The 19,971-nt window shown below is 37.0% G+C and overlaps 1 protein-coding gene and 1 pseudogene across 2 annotated transcripts in view; both read left to right on the forward strand.

Annotated features, from left to right (window-relative positions):
- The window catches only part of LOC309646489 (uncharacterized protein), a 95,928-nt gene that overhangs the window by 66,085 nt on the left and 9,872 nt on the right, over positions 1–19,971 (forward strand). The gene's annotated exons all lie outside the window — the stretch shown is intronic.
- Positions 16,903–17,842, forward strand: LOC309646728 (glyceraldehyde-3-phosphate dehydrogenase pseudogene; annotated as a pseudogene). Its single transcript has one exon. The product of its transcript is annotated as a glyceraldehyde-3-phosphate dehydrogenase pseudogene (transcript).

The following is a 19,971-nucleotide window of genomic DNA, read 5'->3' on the forward strand; positions in this document are numbered from 1 at the left end:
GAGAAAACAAGTGCTTCAACCAAGGCCCCACAGTTAGCGGTGCTTGGGATTTAATCTAGGGCCACCCTCACTGCAACATTCTTCCATTTCATTGACTATAAATTTGGATAGACAAACCTTTTAATTTATTTTACCTTGAGTTTCTCATAATCTTTTTTTTTAAAGGGCAATGCAAAAAGGAGAGAGGAAATTCTCTGCTGGCTGTCACTAAGGAAAAGGAAGGTAGAAGGCACCCAGTAGCCCTGGCTGTTCTTTTCTGTGTCCTGTGTGTTGGAATAGCAGAACTAAGCATTTGTGTTGCATTGAAGCCAGCGACTATTACATAGCCATACATATGCCTGGCGATAAAAACTCATGATTGATGCAAAATCTTCAAGTGCAATTATTCCTTCATTCCAATCCATTAGGCATTTCCCTACCACCGCCCTTCAGGTTCCTTTTTGTCTTTCTTATTCTTACTACAGAAAGTGTCCAGCACTGAGAATTGGGGGAAAGGAAGAGGGGAGATACAGGAAGTGCCCAGGAGGAAGGGAAAAGAGACCCCAGCAAATGACTTTAATGTATAGAAACCCTGTTGGTATCTCGGGCTAGAAATAAATTCATTGTCTGACTCACAGCACCTGCCTGTTATTTTTTGGTAATCTCACCTCCTCACTGGAACAAAAAAATTGTCCCCATCATCACCTCCTCTCTACACTCCTATCCACCTTCCTAGGAATCTTGTTTTCCTTCACCAACCTATTTCCTGTAATTGAAAGAAAAGTATAGGAAATCTCTGTTTTATAGACGAGCGGTTTGTATTTACTTTACATAGGGGAACACTTTAATTTTCTAGCTAAAGCTCTAATACAGTATATAATAAAGATTAGACGCAGAAAATATTTGTTAAGTAGATTGATTGGATTTGGTGATGAGTTTAGTAGTCATTTTTTGAGTACCTACCATTGGTCAGGCTTTGTGGAAGGGGAGAGAGTCCCTGTGATTAAAGAACTTACTGTACTTAATGGAAGAGAAATACAGGTAAAGAGTAAAAACAGTGCCACCTGATAAATGTCATTAAGAGACAGGAACAAATCTCAGTGGAATCATTAAAGGGAGAATGACAAGTTCCCCAAGGGAGTCAAGAAAGGCTTGAAGAGTGTTGTTGTTGTTTTAATCATTTCAGGCTGTTTTTTCTGATAGTGAGGATAGCCATACTATAAAAGGTTGAGGGGCTTCCCAGGTGGCACAGTGGTTGAGAGTCTGCCTGCCAATGCAGGGGACACGGGTTCGAGCCCTGGTCTGGGAAGATCCCACATGCCACAGAACAGCTGGGCCTGTGAGCCACAATTACTGAGCCTGCGCGTCTGGAGCCTGTGCTCCGCAACAAGAGAGGCCGCGATGGTGAGAGGCCCGCGCACCGCGATGAAGAGTGGCCCCCGCTTGCCGCAGCTAGAGAAAGCCCTTGCACAGAAACGAAGACCCAACACAGCCATAAATAAATAAATAAATAAATTAATTAAAAAAAAAAAAAAACTAGCTGTTTATCCTCAAGCAACCGCTCTCTTTAAAAAAAAAAAAAAAAAGGTTGAGAACAAAAGGTCATGCAAAGAGTGATTAATAATTTCTGTTTGAAGAAGGTAATTTATAGAAGAATGTTATAGTTTGTTAATGCCAGATCATTAGACAGAATTTGGGGAATAGTTTTTGAGAGGGAGGGAATGCAAGAGATCATTGCAGCTTCCATTCTTAGAAAGGAACAAGTTAGCGTGAGGATTGGGGGTAGTCAATCACAGTGTCTGTTTCTTATACTTCAGTTCCATCAGAGAGCCACTTAGCAATATATCCATGATACACATTCATTCATTAACTCCTTCATTCTCATTTATTCAATAAACACCATTAAGCACCTGCTAAGTGCTAGGCACGCAGATTGTATGTATGTGCAAGTGTGGTATGTGTTCAAAGGGATGGAGGAGGAAATGAGTGTTAGGAGGGCAGATTGACATGGGAAGCCTGCCAGGCATGTAACGTTGATCACAACATTATAAAGCCAGAGAGAGCAAAAAGACATTGCTGGTTCACTCAACTGTGTCAAATCTAGTGGGGCTAGAGTGTATAAGGATTCATGGGACACAGCATCATTATTGGCAGAAGAAAAAAAGCCCAACTCAAGACATGATGATGGTGGTTAGCTTGGATCAGACTTTATTTTAAAAAAATTAAAAACTCTATATCCACATTACTATGTTTTAGGATAAGTACTAGCAATACAAACATCACATGTTATCTTTCTCTCTCTGAAAATCTGCATAACATCATATTTAAGAATGTGAGGTGCATATTCCATACAAAAGTAATTTTATTTTCAAGTTTTAGTGTCCTCAAGTTAATATTTCAATATTTTATATCTTCTATTCTTTCTTATTGGGAACAGTTGTCCACTGTGCATGAAGATAGCCTTGTTTCCCATGCAAAGCTGCTGATTGAGATAGTTCAAGGAATAGCAGATTTCTCCTTGGATCTTGAGCCAGTTCAGGTGATGTAACTGCCTGTGAAACAAATGTACTGCCATGTACTGGGGGAACAGCCTACATTGCAGTGAATGCAGCTCTATGACCTCTCTAGAGCAATCATTTTTCAGGAAGAAGAGTTGAAAAAAATAAAGGAGAAAATGTCACAAAAAGGAAAAGTAGAATGAATGGAAGTCAGAGAAAGGTTAAGGAAGGAAGAAGAGGGAGAAGGGCCAACAGGAAGTCATGGAAGAGGAAGTGTAGGATGAGAACCTCTTTGTTATATTTGGCTTCAGCACTACATATTTGAATAAACATGAAGTGCTTATTTTGTTTCTGGTTTTCCTATTGTGGCAGGTGGTATGTGAAGTGTTAATTTGTTGTAGATTAAAACTTGAGACGCTGAACAGTATGTATTGTTTCATTTTCCTGTGACACCCCTTGCCCCTAAAGACAGAAAACAGGGGGGTTCATCATTTGCTCTAGGACAATCAGCACAAAACGACAGAAAACTAATACAGGATTTTCAGCATCTAATGTAAAATGTGTATGCATTTGTGTGGTTTAGACGTGAGAAGAATCCCTGAGAAATGTGGAGGAGAAGGGAAACTGACATGTTCTTTAATGAGGTCTTCTTAGAAGCTGCCTACCACAACCCCCATTTGACGATGGGAAGAAAGGTGCTTCAGGGTGTACTCCTAGCTTCATGAGACCCTCTCACAGAGCATGACATGCACCACTGTGATTTGGGGGACACAATGACAGGTACCTGACTTCTGGGCTGGTTGGTTTATTGATAACTAAGAGGCCATGTTGGGAGCCAGTCTCAACTTCACCAAAGGCGGAATGAATGATGGAAGGGGAAGATATCTTGAGATGACCCCACTCAAGAGGGCTTTCTGCCAGGAATGAGGGGAACACTTCAGAAAGAGTTTGGGGTTGGATTTCCAAGTGCAAAAGCTGAAGATGAAAGTGCTTTACTTTGTAAGCTGTCAGTCAGTTGGAAGAAGGCATTTCCAACTCGTGTTGGAAACTGTAATCAAGTTTCCATTAAGACAGATATTTCTGAGAAATCCATAAAAGCATCTTATGAGAGAAAACCCAGAAGACCAGATTAAAATCCTTAGGACCAGTCTCTTGGGACCTTTACTGACCCCCATCGTCTCTGTTGAACCCCATTTACACATTCTGAAGAGGCCTGAAACTAGAGCCAGTAGGAGAGAAACAATAAGCCAGCATATTTCACCTAAGATAGAACCAAGATGAGAGGTCAAGATGTCTTTAATTGGCAAAAAGTTGAGAATATTAATATTGGATTTTGTTGGTCATGTTATTAATTACATATTATTCAATAACTAGTGTTAAAGGGAATGGTAAGAGAAAATAGAATTGTTTTCTGTTAGTATCCTATCAAGTCCACCTCATCCAATAAGTCGGTATTCTTTTATAACATCAGTAAGTATCTTATTTTACATCTGAAAGGCAAAAAGAGTGGTATAATGAAAAGCTCCCTCAAATTATAAAAGAAGAGATTGGAGTTTGAGTGTCAGATTTCATCATTAGCTATGATGCCTTTCTGAGCCTTAATTTCCTCATATATAAAACAAAATCATCATTTCCCTGTCTGTTTTGCTGAGCTTTTCTAATTTCTAGTTTTAGATTGTTTTATTTTTAATGTACTGAAATCTGTTAGGAAAAAATCCTGTCTATGATGCCATTTTAGACGGTAAAAGTATTCAGCGTAGTTATTATATCTCATCCATTACTCTCACCTTCTAGCCCCTGTATAGGTGTTCTTCACCCATGAATCTACTATATTTGTTTTTTTGGGTGAAATTGGACCATATTTCTTCATTGTGTCTTGTTTCTGCATTCTGCATGTGTTATCTTTGATTTTGTTGAGTTTTGTCCTAAATTTTAAAAACTATAGCAACTTAGCCATTTACTAGGGGCAACAATTTTATATATATACTGATTCATCTCTGATTAATCTCTAAACACCTGGCGTCCATTTCTTCCCTCCTCCGACCCCCACCCTCTCCTACTTCGCTCTCTTCCTCCCTTCTTCTCTCTGTCTCTTTCTCTCTGTCCCTCCTCACTCTTGACTCCTTCAATGTTCAATGTTACCTCCTAAAGGACTGAGACTGTCATTTGGAAAGATTCACTCCCCTCAGTCTCTTCCTTGCCTACTTTTTTTCACCAAATTGTCCTGATTCTCCTTCAAAGTGATTTTGTAATCTATTTGTCCATCTTCTCACCTCACTATGATACTTTTGTATCTTACCTAAGTTATTACCGCAGATGATAATAGACATTCTTATCTCTCAGTTTTCACACTCCAATATGTACTAATGTGATATTTCTAAAATGCACTTCTAGTCCTGTCATAGCCTGGTTTAAAGACTTCATATTTTTCCACATTATATTTAGGATGGTTTCCAGCTTCTTACTTAGCATGCGTGACATTTGAGGCTGTTTACAATATGACTACTATTTGCCTTACCAACTTCATTTCTTGTCATTCTCTAGCTTCTGGTCAGATCGTTTCACTCCTTTTCCCATGATATGCTACATACCTTCACATCTCTTGGCTTTTCCTCATGCTGTTCCTTCCACCCAGGTCCCAGTTGCCCTTTCTTTTCTTATCCAATTGTTAAATTCCTCTTCCTCATATTCTGATCAAATGTAAAATATCCAATACCCTCCTTTACCAAGATTTTCATATAACTTTAAGCAAAATTAATCACCTACAGCTGTGTTTCAATACACCTTCTAAATCCCCATTTCTCTTTAGTTGGTAATCTCTGTGTTTCCCTAGAGATCATCAGAGCCTGCAGACTGAAAGTAAGTTTGCTCATCCTTTTAAACCCTTATGGCAAAGGAAATGCTCTGAGTTAGTTATTAAAATAGCTAATGTATTTTTAGGGTTTACTATGAACCAAACACTGAGGACTTTACCTACGTTTTTCTTTTTTTAATCCCAGCAATACTCCACTGTTAATTTCCAGAAGGAAGAGACTTGGTTTATTCATTATAGGTACCCCAGCATTTGGAACAGTGCCTGGCACCTGCAGATGCTCAAGAATTCTTTGTTGACTGACGAAATGAAGTAATGAATGAACAAAACAGCTCTGCAAGGAATGACTATCATATTTCCCATAGGACAAATAAGGGACATGAAGCAAGTAAAGTTAAGTGATTTGATTGTTACACGTAAAATATGTTGTAGTTGAAAGCATGTCTGCTAACACCACAGTCAACAGTTTTTAAAAAAAATTGAGGTAACATTGGTTTATAACATTATATAAGTTTCATGTGTACACATTATATTTTGACTTCTGTATACACTACTGCGTGCTCACCACCAAAAGTGCAGTTTCTATCCATCACTGTACAGTTGAGCCTCTTTACCCATTTCACCCTCCCTCTACCCCACTTCTCCTTGGTAACCACTAATCTGTTCTTTATATCTATATGTTTGCTTTTGTTTGGTTTGGTTTGGTTTGTTCATTTATTTTTTATTTTTTTATATTTCATGTATGAGTAAAATTATACAGTATTTTTTTTCTTCTTCTGACTTATTTCACTTAGCATAATACCCTCCATCTACGTTGTTGCAAATGCCAAGATTTCACCATTTTTATGGCTGAGTAGTATTCCATTGTGTGTAAATGTCCATATATATATATATATATATATATATGACATTTATATATATCTCACATCTTCTTTATTCAACAGTTGAATATCTGTTGATGGACACTTAGGTTGTTTCCATATCTTGGCTATTGTAAATAAGGCTGCAATGAACATAGGGTTCAATGTATCTTTAAAAATACTGTTTTTTTATTCTTTGGATAAGTAACCAGAAGTAGAATAGCTTTTTAAACTTTAAAGCAATAGTGCTCTATCCACCTGGGCTGGGAAATGGCAATTATTTTAGAAGCAGCCTTTGGAAAGGAGGCAGCACAGATATCAGTATCAACACAAAGCAAAACAAACAGCAATAAAAGATACCACAACACTGCCACCAACACTCTAATCAGGACAAAGAAGATGTGGAAGATGTAGAAACAAGAAGATGGAATATTACTCAGCCATAAAAAGAATGAAATAATGTCCTTTGCAGCAACATGGATGGACCTAGAGATTATCAAACGAAGTGAAGTAAGTCAGACAGAGAAGGACAAATATCATATAATATCATTTGTATGTGGAATCTAAAAAATAATATCAATACAAATGAACTTATTTACAAAACAGGGCTTCCCTAGTGGCGCAGTGGTTGAGAATCTGCCTGCTAATGCAGGGAACACAGGTTCGAGCCCTGGTCTGGGAAGATCCCACATGCCGCGGAGCAGCTAGGCCCGTGAGCCACAACTACTGAGCTTGCGCGGCTGGAGCCTGTGCTCCGCAACAGGAGAGGCCGTGATAGTGAGAGGCCCGCGCACTGCGATGAAGAGTGGCCCCCGCTTGCTGCAACTAGAGAAAGCCCTCGCACAGAAATGAAGACCCAACATAGCCAAAAATAAATAAATAAATAAATAAATAAATTAACAAAACAAAACAGATAGCTGTTGCATGTTGTAAAGATCTTTAAAAAAAAACAAAAAACAAAAAACAAAAAAACAGAAATAGACTCACAGACAGAAAACAAACTTATGGTTACCAAAGGGGAAAGCTGGGGGGAGGGATAAATTATGAATTTGGGACTAAAAGATACACACAAATATACATAAACGAAACAGCAAGGACCTACTATATAGAGCACAGGGAACTATATTCAATATCTTATAATAACCTATAATGGAAAAGAATCTGAAAAAGAATATATATATATACACATATATATACACATATATATACATATATATACATATATATATCTGAATCACTTTGTTGTACACCTGAAACTAACACAACCTTGTAAATCAACTATACCTCAATTTAGAAAAAAAAAGAAGTGAGATGTAATAGCTGCAAGGACTTTCAAGTGAATTTAATTAATGCCCATCGAAATTCAAAATTAGAGCAATGAGTGAGTAGGATTTCAGATACCACTGCTACACCAAGGGAAGGTGCTTTGTAATCCATAGCATTCTATGTGCCAAGTAAGGATCTGTGTGTCAAGTAAAGGATTGGCTTTATGATAAAAATAGGCATTGTTCTTTCCATTGCAGTAAAAAATGTTTAATTGCATTTTAGCTGTATACAATAAATACATAAAAGATATATCTAATTATGTCTTCAAATATATTACTGTTTTATACTCCTCAAGTACTAGGATTTCCAAGCAAACTAGTAGAAACATTGCATAAAAAATATTATCTTTAAAAGGAAGAACCTATCTCACATATTTAGAGGTATTTGAAGTTTTCAGAGTTGAGTGTTATAAAAAAGAGATTTACTTTAAATTTATTTTAAAAAGCATGGATATCCTAGTTGCTTATCAATAAAGTGGATCCCAGTGAAAAGCTATATTAATCAAGAGATAAAAATAAGCTCCTTAGATACTGAAACTGCCAAGAAGTTTTTGAGAGGTGCCAATTTTGTTATTCTTCTTTAAACACATTTGTGCCTTCAATAGCACAGTAGAATGATTATGATCACAGCTCCAGACCCAGAGCTGCATTAGTTTAAATCACAGCTCAGTCACTCAATGGCTGTAGTATTTCCAGCAAGTCACTTAACCTCCCCAGGCTTCAGTTTACTCATTTGTGTAAAGGTAACAGTATAACCTCTAAAGGTTGTTGTGAGGATTCAGTGAATTAGAATGCAAAGCACATAGAGCAGTGTCTGTCACAGGAAATCAGTTAGTAAATTTGGTTATTATTGTTTTTGAAGGGGGGAAAATCAAGAGAGAAAAAAAATGTAGTTCTTATAACAATCCAAATCTCAGTGTCTGCTTTTACCTACTCAGATTTGTTTATGCATTAACAAGTGAGATAATTTTACAAATGAGGCACCGTGAAAGGCAGTGGGCATGCAAAAATGAATGCGAAATGGGCCTTGTCCTCAAATGACAAGCCATACAGACTCAACAATCTGTAGTAATATCAGCACTCAGAACGGTTCAGAATTGTTTACAAAACTTCCATGAAAATAGCATTCCATTAATTTTGATAGTATTCTAATCTCTTTTCTCTCTTATTCATAGCAGTCAGTGAAATGGGAAGAACATGCACTTCCTACCTGCTATCAGCATTGTTCCTTATTTCATTCACATCTCCAGAATGAGGGGGCACTTAGCCAGGTCTCTGAATAATGACTCTCAAAGAACCTATGTAATAGTCTTATACTAAAATCAGAAATTTTGTCATTTCAGAGCAAAATTTGCTTGTCTCTTCAAACTTTCAGCAATGCAGGTGGGGAAGCAGAGCCTATATTCTATGTAATGCCACCAATCTTGCAATTTAAACTTGGAAAGTTTGATGTATGAGTCACATTGGGCTTTCAGGTAGCAGCTCTTGAACTCTGTCAAAAGGGTGGCTTTCTCTTACCTGAAAACACAGAAGTAGAATTTGGTGCCTCAAGTCCAAGTCAGAGGGTTTCAACGGTGTGCTGTGTTCTTCTATGACAGGCCAGGTCTTGAGGACATTTTGTTGCATGAACCAGGAACTAGGAACTTATGTAACACTGGCCAGGGGCGTATTTTTCACAGCTCATACCAGCTACCTTATCCACATCATACTTAAGATATTGTATGTTAGATTTGCTTTTGCCAAAGTGTTGTTTTCTCCTCTCTGCATCACCAGAATTGTATTGTTTCAGGACTCCCTCTATGGTGTTGGGATTTTATATAGTATCATAATTGTTGTGCATTCTGTGAATTTTTAACTTGGTTACTTTGTAGTTGATGCAAAATACACTAAGGGCATCCTAAATTCTCCTTCACCCGCAAAATGATATAATCACACATGAGGTCTCTATAAAAATTCATTCTACAGAACAGGGAGAGGTCTTACATTTCACATTTAGCTACCGCTGAGAATATGCTAAAAGCTTTTCTCAAACTGTCATTTCTACAAATGTCAGGCTTACAGACACACACTGCTCCAGAAACTCACTTTAATTTTCATAATAACTAAGAGCTTGTCATGTGCTAAGTCAATGGAACTATTTTCTACTTAACTCTGCAGTAAAGAAAACAGGAAGCTCTCCCCAAGCCTCTTCTATTCTCCTCCCCATGTCTCACAATCAAAATACACTATTTTATAACACACAAAAAAAGTTTTGAGTATTTTAGGTATCTTATGATACATTATTTTGTGTGATTTTATTCCCATTATTAGAGGCTTCTTTTGCCTTGTTCCTTAATAACAGCTTCTTATTAGAAACATAATTCTGTCTCTCTCCTGAGAAAGCATGAAATTGCTGTATTAATATTTACTTTGCAAAGGAAAACAAGGTATTAAGGAGAGACTATGCCAGGTTTACATGTGGATAGTGTCCAGAATCTTATGTATAAGTCATCAGTTTCCATGTAGTTTTGATATTTTTCTTCATATGACTTCTAGAGAACACTGGTTTAAAGATTAGATACCTCCTCTTTCTTCCTGGGGATGAAGATTAAATAAGGAGCAATATTGATCCTGAGTTTGTATTTCTGAGAATTTTAAGGCTTTATGCCCTTAATTAAACATTGCCACTAGGGGAACAAATACTCCTGAGTTACAGGCAATTATGCACAAGTGGTTTTATTTACAAAGCAATAGGTGGCATATGTTTTAGGAATGTTACCATGACACTGCTTCTCAATCCCTGGTTTGAATCTCTTCAGTATCTTCAATGACTCCCCAGGGACCATCTGCTAGCCCATCGCCTATAACCAAAGTCTGGCTCCTGGGAAAAGGTGAACCACCACAAATGGGACAGCCATCAGTGGCAGATGACATTCGTAGACAATATAGGTATTTTAAGAAGCCATCTGATGGAGGATCTTGGCTTGGCAAGCAGATATTCTATCCCAGTAGTTTGAATCTACAGTGAGTGATGCAAAGAGTCAGGGTCAGAGACTACACCATTCCAGGGGCAGTGGAGGTGGCAGCAGCATCTTTGTTCACTGGCAGCAGTAGCAGCAACCCCCTGCTGTCCAGTGTCAGGTTACATTGTGACAGTGGTGGCAGTGACAATGTTAGTGTCATTCTCACCAGCTTGTTCTGAGGCCTGAATTTGGTGGTGCTTCTGGCCACTCAGTGTTCCTTTAGTTCCTTAGACTTAGCTTAAAATTTCACCCATCTCATGGATTCTGGAAGCCAGCCAATACGCTTGTAACACATTCATTTCTGCTAAAGGAATATTGCAACACGTCGGAGCAGGTCTACTCAAACAATCTGTGGTGAAGAACCAGATTTTTTTTCATCTGGAATTGTTAATTCCAAATCTTTCACAGATTGATCCTATGCTAAATTAAGAGGGTGGGAACTATATTACCAGGAAAATGGAATTAAGAAAAAAAATACATAGAAAATCCTGAGCCCCACTTTTTATTACTAGATTCATTAGACCTGAAATTCAATGTTGCAGTAATGTTCAATGGCTGTAAACATTTCTAACTGGTTGCTCTCAATTTCTGTGCTTTTCTCATTGCCCACCAGAAACCGGCTGTTCATGGACTGACAGACCACCATTCCATTAGGACTGTAGTGAGGGTACAAAATTTAACACTGAGCCTGAAACACACTTCTAAATATTTAACAAATGTGAAAGAAAGAGGGAAAGGGGATAAGGAGGAGGGAAATAACAAGTAAAGAGAGGAAGAGAGAAAGTTGAAGAACCATTAGGATTAAAAAAGTTAAAGGACTGGGACCAAAACTATAATAGACATTGATAGGCACCTGAGACAGAAGAGTTCACTAGTACCTTAATGAGATGATTGAGTCAGGATTAATACTCAGTGTGGTTATGTAGTTATATCTAGAAACATATCTACATCTTCCTACTATCATCTTACTTTGGTCTCCCAAAATGTACAGCATGTTTTATTGGCAATTGACACATGACTTTAATTCAGAACAACTCCCAATTTCCCCAGAATTTCTTCTCATGTATTTCTGGGAGTTCTCAACTTGTGTCTCATTCATGCTCATGGTCATGACTAGATATGGTGGGTATTTTCATTAGAAATTTATGCATGAGGAAAAATATATCCTTGGGAGAGTAACTATACCAACACAAGCCTGATCCAGCAACCAAATCTCAGATGGGTAGGACTAACAGAGCTGAGAACAGTTATACCTGTTGATTATGCCTGGATGATTGTTTGAGTCTTAGAAAGAAGATTATAAGTAAAAGTTAAAAGTTCTGTTTAGTAAAAACAAGACATTGTGAAATAAACACAACACTTTGCTCCTCTTCGAAAAGATGTGTAGGAAAGCATTCTCCTTATCTTTCCCCCACCGAATACTGTAAGACTTTGACACCTTGAAGACTGGGTACACAGTAGAGGTGACTACTACAGGCAGAGATATCCTGTGGGTCCAGTAATGTCCAAGAGAAAGGAGAGAAGTGCTCAGATTAATGGTACTCTTGACTGAGGTGGAGAATTCCAGCTGAAATAGTGTCTTTCAGTTGATGAGACAAGTAGAATGATGAGTTTGAGTGGGAGAAGAGAAAAGAAATAAGGTACATCAATAGGGGCTGATCAGACTTGTTTGTAAACCCACCCACTGAAGATTAGAATATAAATAGATGGAGTGGGGAGAAATTTGTCCAAGTTTCTCATTCCATGGTTTTTGGTTTCAGTGCCTTTATCTGTCTATCTATCTATCTATCTATCTATCTATCTACCTATAATCTAAAATTTTATTGTTAAAGTCTTATATTAGAAGACTGACAGGTATTATTAAAAAGAGGTCTTTGAATTTTGTGAAACCAACTGATATACACAGTCAACATACCATGAGTAGAGTGGGAAAATCAGGGAAGCAATACAATGTGCATGACATACCTTGCAAACCAGGTTAGTTTGCATGTGCTGTTCCTTATACATACAAATATTTTGTCTTGTAATGTCCTAGATAATTACAGTTAAAACAGATTGAAACATACATGTAACCAAAGGGTCCAGCAGTCTGAACATATACTGGTACTGAGACAGGTTTGGACATGTGTGATCAAGTAATGGTGACATGGGCTTCCAGGAGGCAGTTTTCATGAAGCAGTTTGGTGTTGCCATTAAACTCTGAAAAGAATAGTGTAGGGGAAAAAAGGTGGCCCCAAAATGCTAAACATGAGGAGAAATCCCTAGTCATTGTAACAATCGAAATATCTCCTCGCAGATTCCCAAATGCCTCCTTGAAGAAACTTTTATTTCTCCTTTATTCTACATATCCAACTCTCTTGAGACAATGTATAATTCTATGGTGCTTAAAGATTGCTCAATATGATGATAGTTAATACTTATTGAGCACCTATTCTATGCTACCATTGTGCTAAGCCCAACACCTACATTATTCCATTTATTTCTCTCAGAAAACTTTAAATTTCATGCCATTGTTTTATTCATCTTACAGTCGAGTAAACTAAGGTTACAAATGTTAGGTAAATTGCTTAAATCCACACAGCTGGCAAGTGTTTAGTGTTTACATCTGAATACTGGATATCAGAGTACATAACCTGTAAAACAATCTTTAAAGGAAAATATACTTCATTTAACATCAGTGGGGAAGATAAGGGCTGAAAAGGGAAAAACATCAGAGCATTCCTTTCAGATGTTCCTTGAGTATACACACACCTTTACCAAAACACGTGTTTTTAATATGAGCTGGGGATACTCTGCTGGTTGAGCTTCAGGAAACCAGTAGAGCATTGAAGTTATGAGAGCAGAACTGGAATATAACAGATTCTATTCAAATTCTAGCTCTTCTTGATTTTAGGCAAAGTTATTCAAACTGGTTTGCTTTCACTTTTTTTCACCTGTGAACCTAGTAAGGGAGAGAAAACCTCAACTACTGGGAAAACTATGACTGAAAGTCACAGCCCTGAGACATAGGACCTTAAAAGCCTGAGACTTAATTGGAAGATTACTGAATGCTCCCTCTCCTCCACATCTTACCACCATTCCAACAGCACTCTGGTATAACAGGGTGGATTACAGCTGAAAGAGCTGCAAGCCATTCTCCCTGAGGTGAATTTAGGGAATCTCAAATAAAGAGAGGAGACAAAAATCAAAGACATTAAGGGAATTTGAGGTCTCTGACACATAACTACAACAAACATTAAGCACAGCTGAACTAGCACAGTTAACATAAATTCTCACATTAAAGTTTATTTACCTCAGTTCCTATTACCCAATTACAATATGTACAGCTTTCAACAACAACAACAACAAAAAGACTTAAAGGCATGGCAAAAAATAAGAAACATACTATTTGAAGAGACAGAGCGATAATCAAAACCAGACTCAGATATGGCACAGATGATGGAATTATCAGATAGAATTTTAAATAACCATGATTAATATGGTAAGGTCTCTAATGGAAAAAGTAGAGAACATGCAAGAATGGATGTATAATGTAAACAGAGAGATGAGGTCTCTAAGAATCAAAAGGAAATGCTAGAAAGCAAAAGCATTATAACAGAAATGAAGAATGCCTAAGATGGGCTCATCAGTAGGTTCAACGTGGCTGATGAAAAAATAAGAGAGCTCGAGTGTAGATCAACAGAAAGTCCTCATTTTGAAATGCAAAGAGAAAAAAGAATGGGGAAAAAACCCAGAACAGAACATCCAGGAACACTGAGACAACTTCAAAAGGTATGACACAGGTATAAAGAGAATACCAGAAAGAGAAGAAAGAACGGAACTGAAGAAATGTTATAATAATAATGGTAATATTAAGGTAATAATGATGGTGAATTTTCTGAAATTAATGGCAGACATCAAACCAGGAAGCTTAGAGAACACCAGGAGGCAAATACAAACAAACAAAGAAACAAAATTATCTAGGTATATTCTATTCACACTTCTTTAGAAAATTATGACAAAGAAAAATCTTGAAAGAAACCAGAGGAAAAGAACATCTCCGTACAGAGAAACAAAGCTAAGAATTACAATGGACTTCTCATCTGAAGCTATGCAAGCAAGAAGTGATATTTAACTATTGAAAGAAGGAAAAAAAATTGAGTATTCTATATCCAGCAAATTTGCTCAACAGGAAAGGAGAAAAAAAATTTCTCAGTGAAACAAAAACTGAGGGAATTTTCAGTAGACCTCTCTGCAGGAAATATTAAAAGAAAATTTTTTTTTAAATTGTATTTAATTATTTATTTTTGGCTGCATTGGGTCTTTGTTGCTGCATTTGGGCTTTCTCTAGTTGCGGCAAGCAGGGGCTTCTCTACGTTCCAGTGCGTGGGCTTCTCATCGTGGTTGTTTCCCTTGTTGCGGAGTGTAGGCTTCAGTAGTTGTGGCATGTGGGCTCAGTAGTTGTGGCTCAGGGGCTCTGGAGAGCAGGCTCAGTAGTTATGGCACACAGGTTTATTTGCTCCGTGACATGTAGGATCTTCCCAGACCAGGCTTGAACCCATGTCCCCTGCATTGGCAGGTGGAGTCTTAGCCACTGCACCACCGGGGAAGTCCTAAAAGAAATTCTTTAGGAAGAAGAAAAATAATATAGATCAAAAACTATGATCTACATGAAGAAAGAAAGACCATTGGAGAAGGAAAAAAATGAAGGTAAAATAAAATCTTTTATTAATTGATCAAAAAAATAACTGCCTGTTTTTACAATGCAATAGTAAATAGTTTTTACAGTAATAGTAAAAATATATTGGGTGATTATTACATATGAATAAATGAAATAAATTACAGCAACGTTAGAAGAGACGGGAGGAAGGAATTGGAAATAATTAATTATGATACCTGCACTAGATAATAAAGTGGAATAGGTCATTTGAAGTTTGACTTAGATTAATTTAAAATGGATATTGTAAGCTTTAGAGCAACCACTAAGTTAAAAACAAAAAGTTTAACTGATACTAAGAAAATATAATGAAGTCATATAAAATTCTTAATTAAAATCAGAGAAGGTAGGAAAAGAGGGGTTAAAAAAAAAACAAGAAAAAGAAGCAATGGATAGAAAAGAGTTGCAAATGTAGTAGATATAAATTCAAATACACATAATTACTTTAAAACTTAAAAGACAGAGACTGTTAGTGTGACTAAAAAACAACACCCAACTATGTGTCACCTAAAAGAAGTACTATTTAACCATAAAGACTTGTGTTAAAAATATATAGGTGGAAAAATATATGCCATGTTAACCCTAATGTTTGAGAAATGCTAAAGTAGCTATATTCGTTTCAGACAAAATAGACTTCACAACAAGGAAGGGATAAAGAAGGGCATTAAATAATGATAATGTGGTCAATTCTCCTGGAAGACATAACAACACTAACAATAGTGTGTGAAACTACATAAGGCAGAACTGGATGAAACTAAAAAGAGAACTAGACAAATGCACTATTGCAACTGGAAAGTTCAATATCTGTCTGTAAGTAAATGACAGATAAAGCAGGCAGAGAATCAGGATATTAACAACCTAAACATCACTATTTTTAACTTTACCTAATTGGCATTAATAGAATATTCCATTCAACAACAGCAGAATACACATTCTTCTCAAGCTCATGTGGCACATTCCCCAAGATAAATTGCGTTCTGAATATATATTATGGTAATATAGACCTTAACAACTGTAAAAAAATAGAAATTACAGAAAATATATATTTTAGACCACTATAGAATTAAATTAGAAATTAATAACATAAAGATAACTGGAAAATTCCCAAATATTTGGAAATTAAGCAACACACTTTAAATAGCACATGGATCAAAGAATAAGTCTTAACAAATTTTTTTTAAATTGAAGTAAATGAAAATAGAAATACAACTATTAAAATTGGTGGGATGCAGCAAAAGCAATGCTGCATCCCACCAATTAGGGAAATTTATAGTATTAAATGCATATAGTAAAAAAAAAAGAAAATCAAAACATCAATAACTTAAGCTCCCACCTTAGGAAACTACACAAAAAAGGGCAAATTTAGCCTAAAATAGGCAAAAGAAATAATATAAAAAGTATAGGAGAAAATAATGGAGAAAATTAATGAACCCAAAAGCTGGTTATCTGAAACTATCAATAAAACTTATGACTCCAGCCAGCCTAATCAAGAAAAAAAGAGAGAAGACATAAATTGCTAATATCAGAAATGAAAGAAGGGTTATCATTACTGAGCCCATGGAAATTCAAGGAATAATGGAATAATATGAACAGTCTTTTATGTTCATACATTTGAAAACTTAAATATATGGACCAATTTCTTGAAAGACAAAAACTATAAAAACTTACAAAAAGAGATATAAATAACTTTAATAGTCCTATATTTATTAAGGAAGTTGAATTGATAATTAAAAACCTTCCAAAACCCAAAACACCAGGTTCAGAGGATTTCACTGGTGAATTCTACCAAATATTTAAAGAAGAAATTAGGTCTCTGCTCCTCTCCGTTCGACAGACGCATCTTTCGTGCAGTGCCAGCTGCGTCCCTGAGAAAAGACGGTGAAGGTTGGAGTGAACGGATTTGGCCATATCGGGAGCCTGGTCACCAGGGCTGCTTTTAACTCTGGCAAAGTGGACATTGTCGTCATCAACGACCCCTTCGTTGACCTTCACTACATGGTCTGCATGTTCCAGTATGATTCCATGGCAAGTTCCATGGCACAGTCAAGGCTGAGAACGGGAAGTTTTCATCAATGGAAAGGCCATCACCATCTTCCAGGAGCGAGATCCTGCCAACATCAAATGGGGTGATGTTGGTGCTGAGTATGTGGTGGAGTCTGCTGGTGTCTTCACTACCATGGAGGAGGCCGGGGTTCACTTGAAGGGTGGAGCCTAGAGGGTCATCATTTCTGCCCCTTCTGCCGATGCCCCCAGGTTTGTGATGGTCATGAACCATGACAAGTATGACAGCTCCCTCAAGATTGTCAGCAATGCCTCCTGCACCACCAACTGCTTGGTCCCCCAGCCAATGTCATCCATGACCACTTCAGCATCGTAGAGGGATGGGCTACATCCTGGGCTACACTGAGGACCAGATTTTCTCCTGTGACTTCAACAGTGACACTCACTCTTCTACCTTTGATGCTGGGGCTGGCATTGCCCTCAATGATCATTTGTCAAGCTCATTTCCTGGTAGGACAATGAATTTGGCTACAGCCACAGGGTGGTGGACCTCAGGGTCCACATGGCCTCCAAGGATTAAGAGTCCCTGGACCACCAGCCCCAGCAAGAGCATGAGAAGAAGAGAGAGGTTCTCAGCTGCTGGGGAGTCCTTGCCCCAGCTCCATCCTCCAACACATTGAGAATCTCCCGACCTCCGTGCGGTTGCCATCCCAGACTCCCTGAAGAAGGGGAGGGGCTTAGGAAGCCCTACCTTGTCTTGTCATGTACCATCAATAAAGTATACTGTATGCAGAAGAAAAAAAGAAAGAAATTATATCAAATAATACCATACTTCACAATCTCTTCCAGAAAACAAAAGCAGAAGGAATACTTCCTAGCTCAATCTATGAGGCAAGACATTGCCTTTGATGAAGATTCTTTGCTTGACCAAACTTAAGTCAGGCTCCTGAACCTTCTCCTAGGCCTATTTGTACACTTCTCTATAAAATCCAGTTTTAGCAAGAACCCTGCTAAGTCACTTTAACCAGAACTCCACCACCCTTGAAGTCTGATTACCAATTTCAAGACTACTATAAAGCCATAGTAATTGGTGAAAGAATGGACACATACATCAATGGAACAGAATAGAGAGGCCAGAAATAGATCACGCAACTATAGTAAATTAGTTTTTGATAAGGGTGCAAAGATAACTCATTGGAGAATGAAAGTATTTTCAATAAATGGTGCTAGAGCAATTGGAAAACTATATGCTGAAAATTAACCTAGATCTTATGTCACACAAAAAATTAACTCAATATGGACTACTGATCTAAATGTAAAATGCAAACTATGAATTTTCTAGAAGAAAACAAAAGAAAATATATGTGGCCTTGAATTTAATAAGTTTTTAGATATAACACCAATATTACAGTCCATGAAAGAAAAATTAATATTAAGTTGGGCTTTATGAAATTTAGAAACTTCTGCATTGTGAAATGCTTTGGTAAGAGAATGAAAAGACAAGCTACAGCCTTGGAGAGAATATCTGTAAAACGTATATCTGATAATGTACTTGTGTCCAAAATATAGGAAAAAAATTTTAGAACTCAGTAAGGAAACAAACAACCCAATTAAAAGATGTTTAAAATATCTGAATAGACACCTCACCAAAGAAGATATGTATATACCAAGAAAGCATATAAAAAGGTGGTCAACATCATATGTCATTAGGGAATTGCAAATGAAACCATAATGATATACCAATGCAACCTATTAAAGTAGCTAAAATCCAAAAGAACTGCTGGTGGAAAGGCAAAATAATACAGTCACTTTGGAAGACAGTTTACCAGCTTCTTTCAATGCCGAACCTAGTCTTACCATACATTTCAGCAATCACACTTTCAGGTATCAATCCAACTGATTTGAAAACTTTTATCTACACAGAATTCTGCATACCAGTGTTTTCAGCAGTTTTATTTATAATTACCAAATCCTGAAAGTAACCAAGGATTACTTCAGTAGGTAAAATGATAAATAAACTATGGTACATTCATACAATGGAATGTATATTCAGCGATAAAAAGGAATGAGCTATCAAACCATGTGAAAACATAGATGACTTTTAAATAACAAGTTGTTAAGATCAAAAACAAATGGAAACGAGTCTTGAAAATTCCCTGCTCAGACAAAACCAGTTTAGTCACACAAACCAAGCTTAATTTAGCTTCGTTTGCAAGACTAACTTGACTTGGGTCATTTCTCATTATGCCTCTGGAAATCATAAGAAAAATTTAGATATCTGAAATAAATAGATATATATGTATGTGTAACTGAATCTCTTTGCTGTGCACCTGAAACTAACACAATGTTGTAAATCAACTATACTTCAATAGAAAAGAAAGAAAAATTTAAGCTGCTTCCCAAAACGGATATGAGGTAATCACTAACCAACTCCCTATCATTTAAGAAAATTCTAATATTATAATCAATCACTGTGAAAAATAAACGGTCACTGCCTTCCCACTGTGTAAACTGCTTTGTAACAATATATACTGAGCCTCACTCTATGTATTGGTTTGTGTGCTCCTGGTTCATGAATTGTCTTTGTTGTGTGTGCAAAATAAACTTACTAATCACTACTTCGGTGATTCATTGGTTTTACTTCTGTTATTTATGAACTTTTGACAAAATTAAGGAAGCAAGTTTATATAGAAAAGGTTTCATCATTGATGACTCATTTATATGACATTTTAGAATAGGCAAAATTGTAGAGGCAGTAAATAGACCAGCTGCTGCAGGAGTTTGGGGAAGAGGGGCTG

The sequence above is a fragment of the Balaenoptera physalus genome (genome assembly GCF_965194825.1).
Source record: "Balaenoptera physalus genome assembly, chromosome: 17".
Taxonomy (NCBI): domain Eukaryota; kingdom Metazoa; phylum Chordata; class Mammalia; order Artiodactyla; family Balaenopteridae; genus Balaenoptera; species Balaenoptera physalus.